This window comes from Nelumbo lutea, chromosome 5, assembly GCF_056320005.1.
Source record: "Nelumbo lutea isolate HS-2025 chromosome 5, American lotus-T2T, whole genome shotgun sequence".
NCBI lineage: Eukaryota > Viridiplantae > Streptophyta > Magnoliopsida > Proteales > Nelumbonaceae > Nelumbo > Nelumbo lutea.
This window is the reverse complement of record NC_142688.1, coordinates 84,095,186-84,107,440: the sequence shown is the minus strand read 5'-3', so window position 1 is coordinate 84,107,440 and position 12,255 is coordinate 84,095,186. Positions and strand designations below refer to the sequence as shown.

The following is a 12,255-nucleotide window of genomic DNA, read 5'->3' as shown; positions in this document are numbered from 1 at the left end:
ATCCAAGAAAAATTCGAATTAATTTCCTGAATTCATGTGCTGAAAAACCTTGAAATACCTTGTACCAACATATAACGCCACGTCATTTGCAATTTTAGCAACCAGAATCAATAATAGCAAGGAACAGCAGAATAAATGCGAAAGCCATATGGTTAAGCAGTATACACAACAATATACCATTTCCCCTCCAAACTGCACGCAATTATCAATGAAATATGCACCGAAACAAACAAAAAATAAATAAACGGGTTGTGATACTGGATGAGATTCAGCAGTGCACAAAGGTTTAAAGGGAGAGAACAGTAAAAAACGTAAAATTCATGTTCCCTTAATAAATCTCAATTTATCACAGATACCTCCGAAAGAAAACAAACAAACAAACAAAAAAAAAAGTTCCCTTATTAAAAATTTTAAATACTCTGTTTGGACATGCCACCACAAACCTGTCAGATGATCGGAAGGTGGCTTAATTCCATTCATTATCAAGAATCACTGCCCTTCTGACTCAGGTTTCTCCAAAAACGCCTTCTTCAACCAATCGAATGGCTGTACAAGTAAATGCAAGAAATTAAGAGATGAACAGAAAGTGGATATGTTACAATGTAATATGCGGGCTATTGCCAAAACATATCATGCTGATTTATCTGAGACTCATTAGTCTGTTCTCTGTTGGACTATAGCAGTGGCCTCCCATTTTTCCGGATGCATGGGACCACAAACCAAACTACCTAATTGGATATTGACAAGTTAAAGCTGTTCCTTCAACAATGCTGCTGCCACAGAAAAAAATAAAACAAAACAAAACAAAACTACCCCCCAATCAATGAAAAAAAAACAGAAAGAAAACAGCTACACCTAATGTATATCTCTTCTCCCCTTATCTTTTACACTATTCATTCTCAGAGCTGAATTACAGTAAAAATTTGCAAAGAAATTGTTAAATGGTAAATGTTGTAGTGGAGGTGATTCATCCAAACAACCACACCCCACATAATTTACAGGAGCCCGTCATCCTAAAGATCTCAGATGCTTAATCTTGGGATACCTGGGTAAGCTTAATTCCGAATTAAAGTCACACACTTGTAAATTTCACTGGACAGGCAGGAAAGGTATTCTCAAATTATTTTACTGGACATAAGGATAGGCGGGTGCATTTTTAAGTGTCGGAGAAGAATATTGAAGTATCTGATCCTGCCTGTAGTATCTTTAAATATCTTCATTATCTTGGCAACAGGTGATGACAACAAGAATAAGGCAATGAAAATTATAAAACATCGTCTCCCTATTTGCTAATGTTGTTCATTCATTTATTGCAATAAAATATCTTCTTAAAAGGCAATGAAAGTAATAAAATCATTATTTTTTTATGTGAGAAATAAGATTTTCAAACCCTAACATAGACTTGTTCGGGTTTGCCTCGAGGGGCATGATACAAAGGCAACTCATAGAATCAAAAATGCAATATGTTTTACATCACATTAACTACTTGAAGCAATGCAATTAAGGTAAAAAAGAAGATTGTGGGTTTTACATGTTTGAAAATGGTTTATATGTTTGCTTTTCTTTTTAAATTTTCATTTGAATACACTTTACATGTTGTGTTTATGTATTTTAATTTTTTTTATGAATGATTTATGTATTTTAATTTTTTTTATGAATGATTTATGTATTTTAATTTTTTTTATGAATGATTTATGTATTTTAATTTTAGATAATAGGTTTTTTAAATTTTTTATTTAAAATTTTAAGTTTATATTTTTTATTAACATTATGTTTAATATTTTTTGCATTTTATTTTTAAATTTTGGCATTTTTTTGAATTTTCTGACTTTTTTTTATTTTTAGCTTTTTTTTGTAATTCTGCTCACCTTGCGCCCGAGGCGCAAATTGGCCCTTGGGCTTTTAAAACACTGAGAGAACCAGCTACGAAACAATGACAGCTATGATATTAGAACAAAGGTCCATAAACATAAAGCTGTAAAGACGCATAAGCTGCCTTTTCTATTGGTCCATTAACTGCAACAATCAACCCTTAGTAAAGGGATCCAACCCCCAAATTTGCACAATGCCCTCAAGGTGCAAACATGATCGGTTTAGTGATAATGACTACTGATAGTTAAAGGATAGAAATAACTAATTTGAACTTAACGAGGGGACCAGAACAAATCTAATAAGGTAGTGGTATATCCTGTATAAACCATAAAGAAACATTTATAAAGAAAAGAAAACTAGTAGAGATGTATTCCCACTATGTCATCATATACAATGAAGTGGAAACCCTTAGATTGAACATCGCTACTTGGAGAATGGGCTGATGTCACAGAATTTCCAATGCAAAAACCAGAATAGATTAACTGATTAAGAACCAAATTCCTTGAAAAAAAAATAACATGTTTCACCATCCAAGCATTTGTGCGTTCCATAGGGAGTACAGTATACGAATTTCATTAACCGCAACCTTGCAAGAGGTAGCTCTAGACCTTGTTAGAATATTCTAACCATGTAATTGTACTCTAATTTAATTGAAGTATCCTTTTCTCTTATTACATCAGAGATAGTTCATTCAAAGAGCAAATGTACTACACCTTAAATTTGCAGTTATCCCTAAAGGTTAAAAGTGAACCAGATTCAGATTCTTAAGAAATACTTTTATCATTTTATCGTCACAATAACTTAATTATAGGTGAACATTGAAGCACTTCAAAGTTGATTCTCTCGGAGAGATGGGGGGTGAGAACCGGAAATCCAAAATGAATGATCGCACAGAAGAAAATAATCAAGGATCAAAGGTCAAAAATAAAAAGTATCAGTAACTACAAAACAGATTATCAATAAATTAGGAATGATTGTAGAAATCGATTGAAATACGAGATTGTGATTGAAATGTAAAAAATAAAAATAGAACGAATTAAACTACCTGGATAAGCCAAAGAGCTCCGGTGGTTGCAGCAACACCCCACATCGCCGCGGCTTGAATATCAGCCGACTGGGGACGAAGCCCAGGTCGAAGAAACTTGAACAGATTCGTGCTTGCTGCCATTTTCGCTTTGCAGATCAAGAAAATGACTCCTTTTATTGCAGAAACCCTAGTTCGTGTCTTGTTCACAAAACAACCCTTGACCCTTCCCTTTCTCGCTCACCCAGAAGACGAATGAAATTTTAATACAACAATTACGAGAAAAGAAAAATAAATGGGTCTCCAGTGGCCCATTGAGTATTGGGCCCATCCAAATAGCCCAGGGAAAAATTTTAAGAGCACTGGACTCGAACAATATACTTGGGATCGGAAGCAGACATGAATCATTTAACATTAACATTAATTAACATCCGGAAATAAAAGAATATTGTTAAATGACGCCTAAATCTATACTATACTATTTTAAAAAGGATGAATACTGGACTCGAACAATATACTATTTTGAAAAGAATATTTCTGGAATTTTGTAAGAATAAAATCTATTTTTTTATATTTAAAATTATTTATAAAAATGAGAGAAAATAGGACAATTGATTATTAATATTAAATGATTTGAAAAGAGATAATTTTAAGGGGGCGTTCTTATATTGGATTTTGAGAGGGGAGAAAGTTGGTCAATGGGATTTTGATTCCTATTGACCAAGAAATTCATGTTCTTTTCTCAGATTTATGTGGGGACCAGGAAAGTTTATTTTCCTAGGTACCCATCTCCTAAATGGGTAAATAACTTTCTCACTTACAGGAAAGTTTCTAACACTTGAATTAGACAAAAATGCCCCTTTTAATAATTGAATTTTATTCCTAAAATGGTCATTGCCTTATTTACATGGGAAATAAAAGAACATGGGTAAATGAAATACCTGGATAAATCTTTCCTAGAAACACTTACCTGGGTAAGTGTATTTACCCGGGTAAATAACTTACTGAAAAGCAAACGAGGCCTAAGATATTCAATTCTTTCAATTCCCTCTCATTAAACCCAACATTTAAGGTATTAACTTGCATGTACCTTTATTGAATCACATATTTAAGGCATTTTTGTTTTTTCTCATCATTAATTTCTACTAATTAAATCCATATATAATAAATTAATAATTCCAATAACATAAAAACTTATACTTCCAAAATTTACTTAAAAAACATATATATAGCGTTTTCATCTAGGTGGTGGTAAGAAATTAAACTATTTTGGGTCAAATGAGTCAATCCATGCTGCTGCAATTAAATCATAAAATTCAAAATTAGATAAAATGTAAAAAAAAATTAAAATTTTAAAAAGAAATGGGAACATTTTTAACATCATATATTTGACATATTAAGCAATAATCAGTATGATAAATAAGAAATATTTTTATTAATTATAGAAATGGAATGTAAATTTTAAATAAAACCATTTTCCTATTCTATCTCATTAAATGCTATATTTAAGATACATTTTTTCTCATCATTAAAGTATACTAATTAAATCTACAACATTAATTTTAATAGTATAAAAAACTATTTTGAAAAATTTAATGGTTTAATTTGAAAACAATTAAACCATTTAGCATCAAATGGGTTAATAAGTAATACCATAATTAAATAATAAAAATTTTAAATTAAAATTAATAAAATATATAGTACAAAAAAAAAGAAATGGGCATGTCTCTAATATTGTATATTCATTATAATAAACAAAAATAAGTATGAAATATAAGAACTAGTTATATTAATGATGAAAATGGAATACCAAATTTAAAATCAACTTAGAAATGAAATGATTCCATAGTCAAATAATAAAATTTTTAAAATAAAAAATACAAAGAATCACAAAAATTAAAGAAAAAAGAGAAAACTTGTGCACATATCTAATGTTATACATTTATAAAAAACAAAATATTAGGTACATCCCTAATATTATAAATTCATTATATTGAACAAGAATAAGAATTATACATAAGAAATAATTTTATCAATGATGAAAATGCAACACAATTTAAAAAATAAAATACAAATAATCAATATATATATATATATATATATGCCAAGCAAAATTTAGGTGTAATAAGTAAGAGTTATTTATAAAATATAGATGAACTATATACTTTAAAACTGATTCGGGAGCAAAACTACTTTCTTATCTAGATGGTGGGTCAATGATCCAACTTTTCAAAAAGAAGAAACTCATGATATCATAATTGAATAATAAATATTAAAAAAAATATAGAACATAAAAAATGAAAAAGTACAGGATTTTGTTTAAAACATTTGGGAACATTTATAATGTTATATATCCATCATATTAAATAAAAAATAATTGTTAAAGTAAAAATTATTTTTATTTATGACAGAAATAGAATATAAAATATAATAATAATAATAATAATAATAATAATAATAATAATAATAATAATAATAATTGTTAATGTAATTTAAATTTTCCATGTGCAATGCGCATGCACATTTACTACAAACATTCATGCTTATTTTTAATCAAATTGTTACTTGTGTTAATTTTCAATTTCTATCCTAACTATGATATATCTCAACTTCAAGTAATTAATATGAAGAAATTTTTCTTAGGTGCAATTCACATGCTTAATTACTAATACTATATAAAAGTGTGACTGTAGTGTAAAAATTATTTTGGAATAAATTTACCCGCTATTTCTTTGCTTGAGTAAGGGTATACAAGTCTTTTTATTACAAATTTAATGTCAGATTTTATGGCTAACAAAATGTCCATATTTGAGTATTTAATCCATCTCTGATCATAAAGGTTGAAAATGTATTACCATATAAAAGTGTGATCGTAGTGTGAAAGTTTTTTTGGAATAAAATTACCCTCTATTTCTTTGCTTGAGTAAGGGTATACAAGTCCTTTTATTATATCTTTAATGTTAGATTTTATGGCTACCAAAATGTCGATATTTGTGTATTTAATCCATCTCTAATCGTAAGGTTTGAAAATGTAATTTTAATTATTACTTTCCACCTCATTTAATCTCCTCTAATCAAGTCTTATACTTAAGGTATTAAATCCCATGTTCTCTTATTAAATTCTATATTTTTAAGTTATTTTTCAATAATAAATGCTATTAATTAGATCTATGTCAATATTTTTGACAGTATAAATCCATATATTTTAAAATTGACTCAAAAACAAAACCATTCTTTATCCAAGTGGCAGTTAAGCAATTCAACCATCCAAATTAAATTGATCAATCTACGAAGTCATTGTTAGGTAATAAAATTTTTAAAATAAAAATAAATATAGAAAATTACAAAAATTATAGAAAAAGTGGACACATTTATGTAATCAAATTAAAAAAAAAAGTGTAATAAACAACTATTATTTTTATTGATAATGAAAATGAAATACATAATTTAGAACAAGCCAAAAGTTAATAATAAACGGTCCAACTTTTGGGTTAAATGTATTAAACTTTAATGTCATAAATAAATAATAAAATTAATAAAATAAAAAAATACATACATCTTGCAAAAAAAAGCATTCAAACACATGTATAATATCATATATTTATCTTATTAAATAAAAAGTAAGTGTAAAAAATCAGAATTAGTTTTACACACAAAAGTACAAAAAAAAACTATAGTAAAAGTTGAGCACATCTATAATTCTATTTTTATACTGCTATTAAAAATATGAATACGATTGTGAATTTTTTTTTACTAAAATACTCTTTTTTGAATTTAGTCCCTATTTAATTGTGATGTTTAAATTATAAATTGAACTACTACTTTTCACTACATTCAATTCACTATTTAAATTTTACATTTTTCTAATAAATGAACAAAAAAAAAAGATACACCAAAAAAATAAAATATTACAAAATGAAGAATCTAACCAAGTAGTAGAGAAGCAAATGGATCATATCATGATCTGGTCCGATCCTTTTTGTTAAATTCGGATATCCCTAGTTCAAATCTTCAAATTGGATTGGGTCAGATAATAGGATCCGATTAGAAACTGGACCGAATTCAGATCACTCCGTATTCGATCTGATATATAATTTTCATATTGCATTTTGTAAACTTGTTATATTATTTATTTTTTATAAAGAATGTATATAAATGATAAAAATAATTGAAAAGATACTTGTATTCTTGTTTTTCTTTATTTAAATTGTTATATTTTAATTTTATTTTAATATTTTATTATTTTTTAAATTAAATTGGAATGGATCAGATCTAAATATTTAACTTTCTCATTGGATTTGTATTCAAATCCGTATTTATGAGATGTGATCGGATCTTCTGTTAATAGTATTGGATCATATTCGGATATACCCTAATTCAAATTTGACCCAATCAGTTTGCATTCCTATGAAATAGATAGGCTTGTCAATGATACCTAAAACTTCACAACTCAATCCAATTATCTCATATTTGGATGAGGTGTTTATATAATCAGATTTGGATTTTCCAATCTACATTTGATTAATAATAAAAATTATAAAATATAATAACAAAAAATTACACAAAAGTTTATAGGAAAATTTGGGTATATTATTACTATCATTATCATCATCTAGAATTGACACACGCAAAGCACGTTCATGCTTACTAGTCTTCTAAAATAATGCCATCTAATTTTAACTCTAAAATAGTGTTGTTCCTAATTTAAACTAGAAAGTCAATTCATATGTTTTAATAATAATTCAAATTTAATTTTAGCTATTGAAATCAAATAAAAAAAAAAAACTAGTGCAGAGAGATCATGGTGATCTCACATTACAGTTAGAGTTGTAAATGAATTGAATTTGAATCGAATCAAGTAATATCCAAATTCAAATCCGGTTAGAAAATCTGATTCAATATCCGTCAGATATTGAAAATTAATATTTGAATTTAAATCTAATTAAATATTTGAATATTTGAATCAATTCAAATTGAACCAACTAATTATTTTAAATAATTATTAAATATATAAAATATATATTTTATTTATATAAACTTACAAGTAAAAGTCAAAGGTGAGGATAAAGTAGGGCGTATGTCAAGTCCGTTGACCTCTTCATGCATCAAAAGCCTATGGTTACATTGATTTGATCCGGTGATTCAAATCTGGAGGGGTGCTGAATGATCATCTCAACTATTGGGTCATCGTATTTTTGGGATTATTTAGTTACATTGCCATTTATCCAATGAATATTTTGTACAATGCTTTTCTAGAAAACGGAAAAAAGTTGCTGAGAAACTTTAATTTATTAGTGTTTTAGATAATAAAGGCTCAATTGTGATACATGTGCTAAATATATAGTAAAAAAATGTCTTACCATTGAGAGAAACATCATTTGCCTACTAAATATTATTTTCCTAAGGCTCAGTTTGGAAGTTGTATAAAAACAAATATATAGAGTAGAAAATCTTTTATTTTGTATTATTTTGTATATATTTGTATTGTATATATTTATACTTGTTCTTCTTCCAAATTAAGCCTAATGGATGGCTCTCACATAATTTGAGAAAAATGTTGATTTGATAAACAACTTAACTAAAAAATATTTGGGTAAAACGCAAAAGCCTCCCCTGAAGTTTCTGACAATTATAAAACATTCTCTATAATTTCATTTTAATAAATACCTCCCTTGAACTTTTCAGAAACTTGACAAAAACCTCCCTTTTGTCACCATCCCAGATGAAAAACGTTAGACTGATGCACCAATTTTTTTCCAAATATCCATTCTACCTTTTTATAAATTATTTTATATGCAAAATTACTGAAATAATCCCATTTTAACTCAACAAATATATGTTTCAGTAATTTTGTGTGTAAAATTATTGAGATGATCGTTAAATGAGGTTTTTGTTGAGTTAAAACGGGATTATTTCAATAATTTTGTATTAAAATAATTTATAAAAGGATAGAATGGGTATTTGGAAAAAATTGATGTATCAGTCTAACGTTTCTAATCTAGGATGATGATGGAAGGGAGGTTTTTGTTGAATTTCTCAAAAATTCAGGGGAGGTATTTGTTAAATAAAACTACAAGGGAGGTTTTTATGATTGTTAAAAACTTTAGTGGAGGTTTTTCTATTTTACCCAAAATATTTCAGGCTATGTTGGGCCGGAGAAACACCTATTTGACTGACGCCAATTATCTGATAAACGGTTTAGAACCAAGCACCTACGGGAGGTGCTTGTCCTTCGGTGAATTGAGAAATGTGTGGCCTAGCTCGTAAGGTTTGCCTCCACCTTTGAGATAACCCTTCACTATCTTTTGATATCACATAAGTTGTTGGATAATTTATAGACTGTCACCCTATATTTTGACACTTAGGCTGTATTTGGTTGCAATTCAGATAAGTTTGGATTGATGCAAAATTATGGCAGTGCAAATGGTTTGATTGTAAATTTTTACCTACTTTTGTTTTAAATTTTAGATTATCTTGTTTGATTGTAGTAAAAAATAAGTAAACTAAGACTGAAGTAGAATAGAATAAAATCCAAAACAGAATTAAATGGGAGTACAAATACAATTTATATTAGTGCAAATAAAATTGCATTGCAATCAAATACAGCCTTAGGCTCAGTTTGGAAGGAGTACAAATACAAATATGTGTGGCGCAAATACATACAAAATAATACAAAAGATAAGGTTTTATACTTTACAAATTTGTATTTGTACTCCAAAAAGGCACAGTTTGGAGAGAGTACAAAAACAAATATGTACGGTACAAATATATATATATATATAAAATAATATAAAATATAAGATTTTGCACTCTACATATTTGTATTTATACTCCTTTCAAAGATCCCACTAAACTTTGTTTTGCAGTAAAGAGCCCCTCCTGAAATTCTGGATTTTAGAACTTTGTTCCCTATTCCATTAACAGGGTTGGCGATAAAGCCGTAGACTTAATTGTTCATTCAAGGTTCAATGGGCTATGAGAAAAAGCTATCAAAGTGTGACAAAAAATAGGCATACTAAAGCATAATATATTCTTTGGATTAGATTACTATGCTTCCAAACCCTCACCAATGAAAAAGCAGAATTCATTGTTCTCATAAAATAACACCGAGTTTTGGAAATGCTTAAACATGCACATGACAGTCATTTGGGAATCTTCGATCAAGCTTATTAACTAAATGCAGTGAAAATGAAATGTTGGAATTCAGAAGTACAGCGGGGGGTCTTTTTTGCAAAATAAGGTTTAAGAACTAAGTATTATTACCCCTAAGTACAGGGTGGCAATTTATAATTTACTCTAATTTTTTCATCAAACTTTTATATCACTTATTGGTGAATGAATGATTGCAGGGGGTTGAATCTGGAACCAATGTTTTCAAACCGTTGTTGATCAGGATGATCGAATCATTCGGACTGGAAACCGTTTAGGCTATCAATTCCATTTTACCCCAAACCTGGTTCCTAGCCAAAAATTATTGAATTGGTGAATGACTCATTGATCCAGGCGGTCAAACCATCAACCCATTCAATGGTTTTGACCTTTTTTTATTTTCATTGCTTTTTTTGATTTTTTAAATTTATTTGTCAGAACAAACCGTTCATTCGAACCAGATGGTCAAACAATTGACCCAAAAACTGGTGGCCAAAACGGTTCTGATTCCGATTCCAAATCGATTTTTAAAACATTTTCTGAAACAGCCCCAATAATACTTGGCTCAGTGAAACCTGCTACGAATCATGGATGGTGCATCACATGCATATGATAGCAAGAAGCAAAGAAGTATTCCTCTCTAATGGTTTGAATTACAGTTTCTCCAATGTCAATGTATTTTATATGACTCAATCTGCTGCAAACTAGATGTTCAGTGTAACATAACATGGGAATCACAAATAAACATGTTAGGAATCCAAATTTGTTACTCGATGTACTAGCAATTGATCTGTTTATTTGTGATTGGGATATATAATCTGTTCTAAACACATCTGATTGGGGAATAGAGATTCATGTAACCAACTCCATGTATATACTTAGGATAAGTCTATGGATAATCCGTTCTACACTTATTGTGTGGTCTTCTTACTGTGTTTGGAACAGCTTTTAACAAACTCCTATTTGTGGATTATTATTGCCTATTAGAAGCCAAAAGCACCTAACAAAACCAGAACGGCATTTGCACTTTTGGCTTCTTATATTTTGGAAAAGCCTTTCTCTAAATAATCAAATAAAGCCTAGCCGTTTACCTAAAAGTTTAAGCTGTTAGATGAGGTTCCTGAAAAGGTTTTTATACTCTACACCTTTACATGAAAGCTCAATGGACTTGAAGTAAAGGCAAGCACAGTCCCACACATACTTTGTGCTAAAACCTAATTAAGTTGAGGGAGATGAGGATTGAACACTAGGTCTATTAGTTAAATAGGTTTTGAATAGAGGTGTCAATTGGGCTAGACCCAATCCAGTTCAAATCCAATCCAATAAAAGCACTTTTAGCATTGAAAAACAACTTTTGTAAATGTAATTTGATAAAAATATTTCGTAAAAATGCTTTTACAAAGCACTTTATTGAAAGTACTTTGGTTAATAAAAGTGCTTTTGTAGAAGTTTTTATAAAAATGCTTTCGTAAAAGTGATTTTCTAAAAATGCTTCTACAAAAGTGCTTTCATAAAAGTGCTTTTATAAAAATACTTCTATAAAAGTGTTTTCATAAAAGTACTTCAGTAATTTTTTTTTTGAAAAGTGATTTCATGAAAATGTTTTCATGTAAAAGTACTTTTATAAAATAATAAAAGTGCTTTCATAAACTAAGAAAAATATAAGCTTTGTATAAAGAATTTTGATACAATTCTATTATAATATATTCACCATATTAAACAAAAATAAATATGAAAATAAGAATTGCTTTTATCGACGATGAAAATAGAATACATGATTTAAAATAAACCGAAAAAAGCAAAATGGTTTTTCCATCCAAGTGATGGGTTAGTGGTTAAACTATGCATGCCAAATGGATGCTACTAATTGAATAATAAAATACATAAAATTCTAAAAAGTATAAAAACTTGTCAATAATTTTGGGTACATTCTATAATATTATATATTCATCATATAAAAAAGTGTGATTAATGAGAATTATTTTCATTAATGATAGAAATATGATAAAACTTAAAGAACATTAAGACCCGATTAACCATGTCAAATGGTTTAATAATTTAATTAACTAGGTCATCGTAAACAAGTGGTTTGGTAGGGATGCAAATAGATTATATTAGATTTGAATTACGGTATATTCAAATCTGATCATATCCAAAGATTTGACTGGATCTCATAAATATTGATTCGAACTCGAATCTGATCAAGATGT

The 12,255-nt window shown here is 28.6% G+C and overlaps 1 long non-coding RNA gene across 1 annotated transcript; it reads right to left on the bottom strand.

Moving 5' to 3' along the window:
• Window positions 1–237: 237 nt before the first annotated feature.
• On the bottom strand, window positions 238–3,149 carry LOC148853190 (uncharacterized). The gene is made up of 2 exons (XR_016099110.1): window positions 2,918–3,149; window positions 238–546 (listed from the first exon to the last, which is right to left on the bottom strand). It is a non-coding gene; the product is annotated as an uncharacterized LOC148853190 (long non-coding RNA).
• Between the last annotated feature and the right edge of the window lie 9,106 nt (window positions 3,150–12,255).